The sequence below is a fragment of the Amblyomma americanum genome, chromosome 5 (genome assembly GCF_052857255.1).
Source record: "Amblyomma americanum isolate KBUSLIRL-KWMA chromosome 5, ASM5285725v1, whole genome shotgun sequence".
In the NCBI taxonomy this organism is placed as follows: domain Eukaryota; kingdom Metazoa; phylum Arthropoda; class Arachnida; order Ixodida; family Ixodidae; genus Amblyomma; species Amblyomma americanum.
The window spans coordinates 54,860,163-54,873,725 of record NC_135501.1 but is presented as its reverse complement, the minus strand read 5'-3'; positions in this window follow the sequence as shown (position 1 = coordinate 54,873,725).

Sequence of the window (13,563 nt, the reverse complement as noted above, 5' to 3'; positions counted from 1 at the left end):
TAGGATATTCAGAAGAATAGCCCCCAAGGGAAGAGGGCTAAAAGAAAGGAGCCATAGTTAAGCTGGTACAAGCGTAAGTCATCAGCCGACTCAGCTACGCTACACCATATCTAAACATCCGGGGCCTCAGAAGAGATAAATTGGACTCAATAATCAGAAGATGCTACAAAGGAGCACTCGGAATACCCATAAGCACCTCCACCGAAAGACTACTAGCATGGTGGGGACTGCAGACGGACAGAGGCATGCAAATGAAACAGGATATTCCATGAAAATCAGGGAACAGCTGAGGATTGACCCGCTCTCCCAAGAACATGCATCCCGCCTTCAATAAGGAAAGGAGGGAAAAAAGAGCTGAAGCACTAGTCAAACGCTTCAGCGATGTAAACAGCACGACAGTTGACATACCCAGATGCGGCGAGCGGCAAACTGGGAGCAGCAGTAGCCTCGGTAGTAGATGGCCAAGGTAAAGCAATCTCGGCAGCAACAATACGCAGCCGCAATCCAGAGGTAGCGGAAGAAGTAGCAATAGCTTGACATCGTTTACGCAAAAAGCGTAAACCATGTCAAAAAGCAATAGCGCTTGCTTGCGTAGGCACAAGGTAAGTTACATAATAAGCGACAGCAAAGCAGCCATCTACAATTACGGAAGGGGCAGAGTAGCACCGAGGCGGTGCGAATACTAGTTGGAAGGAAAATTGATAGGAAAATTAGCCTCATGTGGGCACCAGCTCACACGTCAGTTCCAGGCAACGAGGCGGGGCGCACCTCTTAGCCCGAGATCTCTACCTCCGAGCAAGAGCAGAGCCGCCCGATTGCAAGGGAGCTTGACGAGAGACTACAGACATACACGGAGATAATAGAAAACTACAGATTACAGCGAAGAACAGTCCCTCCACCGGACAAACAGCTCGGAAACAGAGAGGCAACAACTTGGCGCAGATTACAAGCAGGAAACTACATAAATCCGGTATGGGCATCAAAAGACCTGAAAGACGAAGACATAGACGATAAATGTAAGGAATGAGGGGAGAGGGGACCCTCGACCACAATAATCTGGCAATGCACACACTCCCCAGGGGTCAATGAAGGAATAAATAGTAGAGAAGCCTGGGAGACCCTTCTGCAAAGCGCGGACCCCGCCATGCAGAGGAAAGCCATCCATCTGGCGGTAGAGGCCGCGAAGAGCCAGCAACTCTTTGCCTGCATCTAGTCGCGGAGGCCCCGGCCCCTGCCCCTAGGCCTGCGCGCCAGGGGTAGGGAGTAGGGGGTCTCCATTTCTGATGGAAATAAAAGTTTTTGGAATGGAATGGAATGACGGGAAACGTGACGTAAACGGAGAGACCGTGATTTCTGGCGGCTAGCGGTGCGGTCTAGCAGCTGCCAAAATGAAAGCTACCGCCGCCGCACGCTACCGCCGCTTCGTTTACGTTTGCACCGGCGTCTTGCCAGTGTTACGATGGATCCCGTTCCCGAACCCGACGACGTAGTTCTCGCAAGAACTCCGGCCTGCATTTCAGCGGCCTCAGCCCCACAGCGTGCGATGCTTTTGAGGAAGCACGGTTAGGTTAGGCGCCGGCGGGTCGTTTCCCCCTTCCTCAGTGAGCAGCCGTTGCTAACTAATTATCATAACCCCAGTGCGGGGAGTCGCGAGGGGCCAGGACAAGGTGGGCGCCTTGCGCCCATCGGAGGCTGGCCGGGGCTTTGGGGCCAACGGATTGTGAATCCTTGAACGGCGTGGTTGCACGGCGCAGCAGGCGGCGTCGAGGTCTCCGGCGGTTGCCAGTGCGAAGTTGTTTATTTATTTGCCCCAAAAAACGGATGGGTGCTCAAGGGCGATCGCGTTTAAAGTCGGCGGCTTTAAACTAAAGCCGGCGCACGACGCTTCAACGGCTTCTGCTAGATTCAACGGGTCCACTCGATCGAGCTCTGTCGCCCACTTGCATGTACCTTCGGATATGTACTGTGAATGGATTAGGTTAGCCGAGCTCGAAAAGAACAGCTCCGCCCCACTGCCGAAGCTATTTAATTACGTCACAACGCGCACCTCGCCGCGGAGCGGCGGCTGGCACACTCGGCGCGAAATAGAGACATGCTCCAAGTCTCCCCGCCAGTGCGGTCAGAGTGCGCCGAAGCCGCCGAACGCGTCGGCGGTCAAGCGCAGCTGGAGTATAGAGGGTCTCGCTTTGGCAGACGTGACCTCGCCGTGCAGCGCGCGCGCGTTACGCCGGAGCATAAACGCGCCTTAACAGAGCCTGCGCTTAACCGCTAACCAACGTATTCGGTGGCGGCATCTATGGGAGCCACTGAAACCCCCCCCCCACTCACTAAATAAAAGAAATCCCGTGCTGAGGTTCGGAATCGAGCCAGGGCCTTTGGCGTTTGAGGCGGAGACGCTACCACTCCGCCACGACGGCTCAAGTTACAACCATCAATAAAGGCGCATCCAGTGAATGCGCTCTTCTGATAAATAAATCTCCCCGCTTTCGCTAGGTATATCCTGGCGTAACAGCGCTAGGCCGTCAGCAATTTTTCTGAACTGCCTTGTGCCTTGTCTCCCGTCCATAATAAACGATTTCCGTTAAGTAGTTTGAAGGTGACTGGTACAGCCGTGAATTTTTCGCCGGGTGAGCGTGCGAACACACAAGTGCTGCCTTGTACTATCACCGACCATCGTGCCATCATAGTTTTTCATCGACAATGGCGATCATCTGACAAGCCAGGCTCCTTCAAAGGTTAACTAGTACTTGAAGCGGCTCTTGGAGTTCCTCTGCTGTTCGGCGCTTGTAAATCGAGGCGCATCAAAAACAAAACCACGGGACACGCAAAGCTCATAGACGCGAGCGCCATAACAAATCGAAACTTTCTTGGCCGCCTGTGGCGCCGCCAAGCATCCGTTTTCTTTGCTTCCAACCTTCAGGTTGTCTTTTGTCTGCCTTCCTTGTGTGATAAGAGTACACTATTGGTTTTAAAACAAAACTTACTTCAATATTGAACTGCGCAGCCTACCTTTGTCATCCTCAGAGATTCGCGCCCCATGTAATAAGGAAAATCCCTCCCAGGTGGCGTCTCTTGTCCTATGGCGTCACCACGCTTGCGAGATTGGCCTGCGGCGGTGATACCTGTATTTTGGTTCTTGCTTTTTCTTCCTTACAAGAGCTTGCTTTTTCAGTAAAAGTGGCGCTTTTGTGATCAGGAGCTGGTATTCTATCGATACAAGCCGAGTTAAATTTCTCCTCAGTGCCCCTTTAAGACAGTCAGGCAGACAGATGCACGGAGAAGTAAGCTGGCTAGTAGCTATCACTGCTAAGAAAGTTATACATCTAACGTGTGTGATGTCCATATGGTGAGATGCCTGTGGAAAAATTATGCATGCTGTCCCCATAGGAGACGATTTTCACAAATTAAAGCCGGAGATTTTACATCTTTCTTAACGTATCATGAATCTTGAAAAATAAGGCGGAACTGAATATCTACACTCTTTGTTTCCCAAAACTAATTACCTCATCTCACACTGAAACAAACCCACTGTAGTTTAACTAGCCAATACTTTCTGTTAACCAACTATTTTCCTTGTACTGCACGGGTTAGAAATAAATAGCGGATCTCCGTCGTCCGTATAGATGACTGCATATATTTGCCGTATGAGCACATTGCACTACTGATGTATAGTATACATAGATTACAAACAAGACTAGCCACAAACAGGAGCACTGCAGTAGATATAAATTCAATTTCAGTCTAAAAAGCGTGCATACTACGTAGTGTGCTGCCACCGATGCCTGAGATGTGCGTTCCAGAAATTTCACAGCGAAAAGCTGTTTATAGGCAGCTTTTCTGAGCTGGGTTTCACTTGTCCATTTCCATGCGCAAGAGGTCATGGAGGATAACCAGTGAGCGCGCGCAGTACCCGAAGACTACGCAGCTAGAGTGAGACGCGTGCAGGGAGTGGCCACTTGACCGGTCCGCCAACAGCCTCGGTAGCTGATGATGAAATAACGCATCCGCCGGCTCGCGGTTGTAATTACTTGGAATTACTTAAGTTCTTACTGATTGTAAGTACTTAAGTACCTTATTGTAACAATTAAGTTAAATGTAAGTACTTACAATTAAGTAAGTAGTTACAATTAAGTATTTATAATAAACTGCACACGTCTAACCAAAAATTTTAATTTCAACCCAACGTTTCGAAGCCGACTCGGCTCCTTCATCAGGGGTGACTGAAGGCAGTAGCTAGCGTACTTTAAGTACGGAGGGGAGGAGGGGGTCCAAGGAACGACAGCTGTGATGCGAAAGGCGTGGGGGAGGGGGAGGGGTTAAGGCTGTTAGTCACGTTGTCGCACTGCAGGGAGGCGGTAAATGGCGACTTCTTTTCATTGAATTGAAGAGCAAAGTCCCTGGGCATATACTGGGGGCAGGTTTCCTTTTGTGCGGTTGATGTTTAGTTTTCAATTAATTATTTAAAAATTCAATAGACGGCTCAGGCCGCAGAAGCGGCTGCGGGGTCGCACCGTTGCGCTGCCTTTCTCCGTCGGGGCTCGTTGCGAGAGTGCACAGAGTAGCTCTCGCTCGACCGTATCGCACGCATAGTAAATTTCAAGTGCGACGCGCTGCTGTTTCGCGTCTGACGGTCAGTACGACGGAGGGCGCCTCCGTTTTTTCTCGCTTGCCCCTCAGCCGGAGTGAAGGGGAGTGCCTGCGGTTCACAGCTGCCGTCCCGATGGTGAGGTGGTTTGCCTTTACAGCCACCTCGCTGGCGTTTGCGGCGCCCGCTGAGTGATAGTGCGTGGGCGTAGGGTGTGGGCTCATTAAGGCGCTAGCAAAGAGGGCACAGCAAGGTGTCGCGTCAAGCCACTGGTCTGTGAACTCGGTGAAGCCCTTCTTTCGTTTCTGATTGTGTGTTGATATATTCTGCCGCGGGCGAAGTGCGCTTTCTTCCTAATATGAAAGCATTATATTGCTCATCGGCAACGTAACCCGACGTCGCTCAGAAAACTCATGACGTCATTAAAGCAACCACTAGACAGTGAACAGGCAGTCGATAGATAGCCAACTAATTGACGCTATTTAATGATCCGGGTGATGACAACGGTGATAAATATAATGGTAATGATAAAGGCTTTTAGGCGTTTAATGTTCAGGCCTTCAGGGCCAATGTCTTTAATGTAAAGACCTCTAGGCTGCCTGCGATTAAAAACCGGCGACAATGACAGCGCTTTGATGCGAATACCCAACTGACAACCACGCTTTCGCATTCACATCACGTATGGACCTTAAGTGCCCGCCGTAATTTTTCTGAAAGCCCGAATGCGCCTTCACCGTCCGTCCAAGCGTCAGGCACGTCAGCGTGGCAGGGACGGTCGCGAGGCGCGCGTACACACAGACGTGAAGGCATTTACAGACGGGCACCTGCACAAATCTGCACATATTAGGCAAATGATGCATCGGGGAAATATGGCTGTAAATGCAAACTTTGCAAGGGACAGGCAAATATCCACATGATATGGATATAAACGCAATTAGGAAACAATTCAGACAGCATTATAAATGAAGAAACACGCACCGGACTTTGACCGCGAGCTCCGGCTAGACGCCACCAATCTCGGTGTTAGTACAGTGTTTAGATACGTGGATGAAATTTTAGTCCTTCTCAATGTTAACCGCTCAACGTGTTGTGGCACAGTCGCAGGGGATGTGTTTGAAATTTTCAAGAAATGTTCCAAGTCTGTTAACTTCACCCTCGAAAAGCAGCAAAGACGGAGTATTCAGTTTATAGATTTTCAACTTTCTTTTACGATGAATGAACATGTCTGCTTGGCATATGTTCCGAGTTCAAAAAGGGCTATTTTGCCTTTTTCTTCCTGCCACTCCAAACTAATTAAGAGAGGCATAGCCATTACCTGTATGAGGTCAGCCCTTTCGTAGTCTTGTCAGCACAAGGCAGCTGAGAGTTTTCATCGTCAAGTGAAGGAACTGCAGCTGTCAGGTTTCCCACTACCCATTCCCCAGGCAGCGGCGGAATCGTTGGTACGGAGGCTGAGGCAGAAGGTGCATGGGCAAGAGCCGCTAGTCCCCGCGAACAAAGCCCCGCTTGAAGTCGTGCCCTATGTTCACAAGATGGCCCATAACCTGAATATGGTGCTGCAAGCAGAGCATCCGACTTTTCTTTTTAGCCCCTTGCAAGTTATCCTAACTCTGTAAGCGTGTGGCGGAATGGTCAGAGCAGGGTCGCGTGTTCAACCAGCCATGAACACCAGCATGTCCGGTGTGCCACAAATGTGGTGCACCAGTTCCCCCTACGATGCGGCAGAGTTTACGTTCGTCAGGCGGGTCAGATAGGCACACATGCCAAGACCAAGTTCGCGAATATGTGCTGCTTCCAGAATCCACCTTTCTAGTCTAGCTTTTCCCTTTCTGGTAATGGCGGCCTTATTCAGTTAGAGGTAGCAACCATAGCATTATCGGCAGCATTTTGGAATATCGGCGCCATTGTGATGTTTCTGAGACCGGTAGTGCTGTCGCAGCCTATCTGACCCGCCTGACGAACGTAAACTCTGCCGCATCGTAGGGGGAACTGGTGCACCACATTTGTGGCACACCGGACATGCTGGTGTTCATGGCTGGTTGAACACGCGACCCTGCTCTGACCATTCCGCCACACGCTTACAGAGTTAGGATAACTTGCAAGGGGCTAAAAAGAAAAGTCGGATGCTCTGCTTGCAGCACCATATTCAGGTTATGGGCCATCTTGTGAACATAGGGCACGACTTCAAGCGGGGCTTTGTTCGCGGGGACTAGCGGCTCTTGCCCATGCACCTTCTGCCTCAGCCTCCGTACCAACGATTCCGCCGCTGCCTGGGGAATGGGTAGTGGGAAACCTGACAGCTGCAGTTCCTTCACTTGACGATGAAAACTCTCAGCTGCCTTGTGCTGAGAAGACTACGAAAGGGCTGACCTCATACAGGTAATGGCTATGCCTCTCTTAATTAGTTTGGAGTGGCAGGAAGAAAAAGGCAAAATAGCCCTTTTTGAACTCGGAACATATGCCAAGCAGACATGTTCATTCATCGTAAAAGAAAGTTGAAAATCTATAAACTGAATACTCCGTCTTTGCTGCTTTTCGAGGGTGAAGTTAACAGACTTGGAACATTTCTTGAAAATTTCAAACACATCCCCTGCGACTGTGCCACAACACGTTGAGCGGTTAACATTGAGAAGGACTAAAATTTCATCCACGTATCTAAACACTGTACTAACACCGAGATTGGTGGCGTCTAGCCGGAGCTCGCGGTCAAAGTCCGGTGCGTGTTTCTTCATTTATAATGCTGTCTGAATTGTTTCCTAATTGCGTTTATATCCATATCATGTGGATATTTGCCTGTCCCTTGCAAAGTTTGCATTTACAGCCATATTTCCCCGATGCATCATTTGCCTAATATGTGCAGATTTGTGCAGGTGCCCGTCTGTAAATGCCTTCACGTCTGTGTGTACGCGCGCCTCGCGACCGTCCCTGCCACGCTGACGTGCCTGACGCTTGGACGGACGGTGAAGGCGCATTCGGGCTTTCAGAAAAATTACGGCGGGCACTTAAGGTCCATACGTGATGTGAATGCGAAAGCGTGGTTGTCAGTTGGGTATTCGCATCAAAGCGCTGTCATTGTCGCCGGTTTTTAATCGCAGGCAGCCTAGAGGTCTTTACATTAAAGACATTGGCCCTGAAGGCCTGAACATTAAACGCCTAAAAGCCTTTATCATTACCATTATATTTATCACCGTTGTCATCACCCGGATCATTAAATAGCGTCAATTAGTTGGCTATCTATCGACTGCCTGTTCACTGTCTAGTGGTTGCTTTAATGACGTCATGAGTTTTCTGAGCGACGTCGGGTTACGTTGCCGATGAGCAATATAATGCTTTCATATTAGGAAGAAAGCGCACTTCGCCCGCGGCAGAATATATCAACACACAATCAGAAACGAAAGAAGGGCTTCACCGAGTTCACAGACCAGTGGCTTGACGCGACACCTTGCTGTGCCCTCTTTGCTAGCGCCTTAATGAGCCCACACCCTACGCCCACGCACTATCACTCAGCGGGCGCCGCAAACGCCAGCGAGGTGGCTGTAAAGGCAAACCACCTCACCATCGGGACGGCAGCTGTGAACCGCAGGCACTCCCCTTCACTCCGGCTGAGGGGCAAGCGAGAAAAAACGGAGGCGCCCTCCGTCGTACTGACCGTCAGACGCGAAACAGCAGCGCGTCGCACTTGAAATTTACTATGCGTGCGATACGGTCGAGCGAGAGCTACTCTGTGCACTCTCGCAACGAGCCCCGACGGAGAAAGGCAGCGCAACGGTGCGACCCCGCAGCCGCTTCTGCGGCCTGAGCCGTCTATTGAATTTTTAAATAATTAATTGAAAACTAAACATCAACCGCACAAAAGGAAACCTGCCCCCAGTATATGCCCAGGGACTTTGCTCTTCAATTCAATGAAAAGAAGTCGCCATTTACCGCCTCCCTGCAGTGCGACAACGTGACTAACAGCCTTAACCCCTCCCCCTCCCCCACGCCTTTCGCATCACAGCTGTCGTTCCTTGGACCCCCTCCTCCCCTCCGTACTTAAAGTACGCTAGCTACTGCCTTCAGTCACCCCTGATGAAGGAGCCGAGTCGGCTTCGAAACGTTGGGTTGAAATTAAAATTTTTGGTTAGACGTGTGCAGTTTATTATAAATACTTAATTGTAACTACTTACTTAATTGTAAGTACTTACATTTAACTTAATTGTTACAATAAGGTACTTAAGTACTTACAATCAGTAAGAACTTAAGTAATTCCAAGTAATTACAACCGCGAGCCGGCGGATGCGTTATTTCATCATCAGCTACCGAGGCTGTTGGCGGACCGGTCAAGTGGCCACTCCCTGCACGCGTCTCACTCTAGCTGCGTAGTCTTCGGGTACTGCGCGCGCTCACTGGTTATCCTCCATGACCTCTTGCGCATGGAAATGGACAAGTGAAACCCAGCTCAGAAAAGCTGCCTATAAACAGCTTTTCGCTGTGAAATTTCTGGAACGCACATCTCAGGCATCGGTGGCAGCACACTACGTAGTATGCACGCTTTTTAGACTGAAATTGAATTTATATCTACTGCAGTGCTCCTGTTTGTGGCTAGTCTTGTTTGTAATCTATGTATACTATACATCAGTAGTGCAATGTGCTCATACGGCAAATATATGCAGTCATCTATACGGACGACGGAGATCCGCTATTTATTTCTAACCCGTGCAGTACAAGGAAAATAGTTGGTTAACAGAAAGTATTGGCTAGTTAAACTACAGTGGGTTTGTTTCAGTGTGAGATGAGGTAATTAGTTTTGGGAAACAAAGAGTGTAGATATTCAGTTCCGCCTTATTTTTCAAGATTCATGATACGTTAAGAAAGATGTAAAATCTCCGGCTTTAATTTGTGAAAATCGTCTCCTATGGGGACAGCATGCATAATTTTTCCACAGGCATCTCACCATATGGACATCACACACGTTAGATGTATAACTTTCTTAGCAGTGATAGCTACTAGCCAGCTTACTTCTCCGTGCATCTGTCTGCCTGACTGTCTTAAAGGGGCACTGAGGAGAAATTTAACTCGGCTTGTATCGATAGAATACCAGCTCCTGATCACAAAAGCGCCACTTTTACTGAAAAAGCAAGCTCTTGTAAGGAAGAAAAAGCAAGAACCAAAATACAGGTATCACCGCCGCAGGCCAATCTCGCAAGCGTGGTGACGCCATAGGACAAGAGACGCCACCTGGGAGGGATTTTCCTTATTACATGGGGCGCGAATCTCTGAGGATGACAAAGGTAGGCTGCGCAGTTCAATATTGAAGTAAGTTTTGTTTTAAAACCAATAGTGTACTCTTATCACACAAGGAAGGCAGACAAAAGACAACCTGAAGGTTGGAAGCAAAGAAAACGGATGCTTGGCGGCGCCACAGGCGGCCAAGAAAGTTTCGATTTGTTATGGCGCTCGCGTCTATGAGCTTTGCGTGTCCCGTGGTTTTGTTTTTGATGCGCCTCGATTTACAAGCGCCGAACAGCAGAGGAACTCCAAGAGCCGCTTCAAGTACTAGTTAACCTTTGAAGGAGCCTGGCTTGTCAGATGATCGCCATTGTCGATGAAAAACTATGATGGCACGATGGTCGGTGATAGTACAAGGCAGCACTTGTGTGTTCGCACGCTCACCCGGCGAAAAATTCACGGCTGTACCAGTCACCTTCAAACTACTTAACGGAAATCGTTTATTATGGACGGGAGACAAGGCACAAGGCAGTTCAGAAAAATTGCTGACGGCCTAGCGCTGTTACGCCAGGATATACCTAGCGAAAGCGGGGAGATTTATTTATCAGAAGAGCGCATTCACTGGATGCGCCTTTATTGATGGTTGTAACTTGAGCCGTCGTGGCGGAGTGGTAGCGTCTCCGCCTCAAACGCCAAAGGCCCTGGCTCGATTCCGAACCTCAGCACGGGATTTCTTTTATTTAGTGAGTGGGGGGGGGGTTTCAGTGGCTCCCATAGATGCCGCCACCGAATACGTTGGTTAGCGGTTAAGCGCAGGCTCTGTTAAGGCGCGTTTATGCTCCGGCGTAACGCGCGCGCGCTGCACGGCGAGGTCACGTCTGCCAAAGCGAGACCCTCTATACTCCAGCTGCGCTTGACCGCCGACGCGTTCGGCGGCTTCGGCGCACTCTGACCGCACTGGCGGGGAGACTTGGAGCATGTCTCTATTTCGCGCCGAGTGTGCCAGCCGCCGCTCCGCGGCGAGGTGCGCGTTGTGACGTAATTAAATAGCTTCGGCAGTGGGGCGGAGCTGTTCTTTTCGAGCTCGGCTAACCTAATCCATTCACAGTACATATCCGAAGGTACATGCAAGTGGGCGACAGAGCTCGATCGAGTGGACCCGTTGAATCTAGCAGAAGCCGTTGAAGCGTCGTGCGCCGGCTTTAGTTTAAAGCCGCCGACTTTAAACGCGATCGCCCTTGAGCACCCATCCGTTTTTTGGGGCAAATAAATAAACAACTTCGCACTGGCAACCGCCGGAGACCTCGACGCCGCCTGCTGCGCCGTGCAACCACGCCGTTCAAGGATTCACAATCCGTTGGCCCCAAAGCCCCGGCCAGCCTCCGATGGGCGCAAGGCGCCCACCTTGTCCTGGCCCCTCGCGACTCCCCGCACTGGGGTTATGATAATTAGTTAGCAACGGCTGCTCACTGAGGAAGGGGGAAACGACCCGCCGGCGCCTAACCTAACCGTGCTTCCTCAAAAGCATCGCACGCTGTGGGGCTGAGGCCGCTGAAATGCAGGCCGGAGTTCTTGCGAGAACTACGTCGTCGGGTTCGGGAACGGGATCCATCGTAACACTGGCAAGACGCCGGTGCAAACGTAAACGAAGCGGCGGTAGCGTGCGGCGGCGGTAGCTTTCATTTTGGCAGCTGCTAGACCGCACCGCTAGCCGCCAGAAATCACGGTCTCTCCGTTTACGTCACGTTTCCCGTCATTCCATTCCATTCCAAAAACTTTTATTTCCATCAGAAATGGAGACCCCCTACTCCCTACCCCTGGCGCGCAGGCCTAGGGGCAGGGGCCGGGGCCTCCGCGACTAGATGCAGGCAAAGAGTTGCTGGCTCTTCGCGGCCTCTACCGCCAGATGGATGGCTTTCCTCTGCATGGCGGGGTCCGCGCTTTGCAGAAGGGTCTCCCAGGCTTCTCTACTATTTATTCCTTCATTGACCCCTGGGGAGTGTGTGCATTGCCAGATTATGTGGTCGAGGGTCCCCCTCTCCCCTCATTCCTTACATTTATCGTCTATGTCTTCGTCTTTCAGGTCTTTTGATGCCCATACCGGATTTATGTAGTTTCCTGCTTGTAATCTGCGCCAAGTTGTTGCCTCTCTGTTTCCGAGCTGTTTGTCCGGTGGAGGGACAGTTCTTCGCTGTAATCTGTAGTTTTCTATTATCTCCGTGTATGTCTGTAGTCTCTCGTCAAGCTCCTTGCAATCGGGCGGCTCTGCTCTTGCTCGGAGGTAGAGATCTCGGGCTAAGAGGTGCGCCGCCTCGTTGCCTGGAACTGACGTGTGAGCTGGTGCCCACATGAGGCTAATTTTCCTATCAATTTTCCTTCCAACTAGTATTCGCACCGCCTCCGGTGCTACTCTGCCCCTTCCGTAATTGTAGATGGCTGCTTTGCTGTCGCTTATTATGTAACTTACCTTGGTGCCTACGCAAGCAAGCGCTATTGCTTTTTGACATGGTTTACGCTTTTTGCGTAAACGATGTCAAGCTATTGCTACTTCTTCCGCTACCTCTGGATTGCGGCTGCGTATTGTTGCTGCCGAGATTGCTTTACCTTGGCCATCTACTACCGAGGCTACTGCTGCTCCCAGTTTGCCGCTCGCCGCATCTGGGTATGTCACTGTCGTGCTGTTTACATCGCTGAAGCGTTTGACTAGTGCTTCAGCTCTTTTTTCCCTCCTTTCCTTATTGAAGGCGGGATGCATGTTCTTGGGAAGCGGGTCAATCCTCAGCTGTTCCCTGATTTTTCATGGAATATCCTGTTTCTTTTGCATGCCTCTGTCCGTCTGCAGTCCCACCATGCTAGTAGTCTTTCGGTGGAGGTGCTTATGGGTATTCCGAGTGCTCCTTTGTAGCATCTTCTGATTATTGAGTCCAATTTATCTCTTTCTGAGGCCCGGATGTTTAGATATGGTGTAGCGTAGCTGAGTCGGCTGATGACTTACGCTTGTACCAGCTTAACTAGGCTCCTTTCTTTTAGCCCTCTTCCCTTGGGGGCTATTCTTCTGAATATCCTAGTCATCTGTGCTGTGTAGCCTTCCAATTTCTTTATGGTTTCGTCGTTGTATCCGTTACTTTGAATGAAAAGACCTAATATTCTTATTTTGTCTACTTTGGGTACTGGTTTGTTCCCGACCATGATGTTGAGATCGCTGTCCTTTTTCAGCCTTAATGATTTGGGGTTTTACATTAAGAGTTCTGATTTTTCTGGTGAGCAGGCAAGCCCCCTAGCTGCTACGTACTCTACCACTGTATCTGCAGCCGTTTGCAGCTTGTTCTCTATTTCTGCGTCGCTACCTTTGATTATCCAGACGTTTATGTCGTCAGCATACATGCTGAAATTTAAGTTTTTTATTCTCCCAAGTTTAGCTGGGAGACCCCTCATTGCCAGATTGAAGAGGAGTGGGGAGAGTACCGATCCTTGTGGGGTACCTCTGTTTCCCAGCTCTATTTCTTCCGATTCCAATGTTGGTATCTTATCTTTGCCGTCCTGTCTGTCAGGAAGTTCTTTATATAACTGTAGGTTCTGCCTCCTACGCCTATTTCCTGAAGTTCTGTCAGGATCGCCTTGTGTTTGACATTGTCAAAAGCTTTCTTGAGGTCTAGACCTAGGATTGCTTTTATATCTCTCGATCCCGAGTCTATGATGTCATGCTGGAGTCTCAACATCACATCCTGGGTGCTTAGGCCCGGCCGGAATCCGACCATCTCATTCGGCCA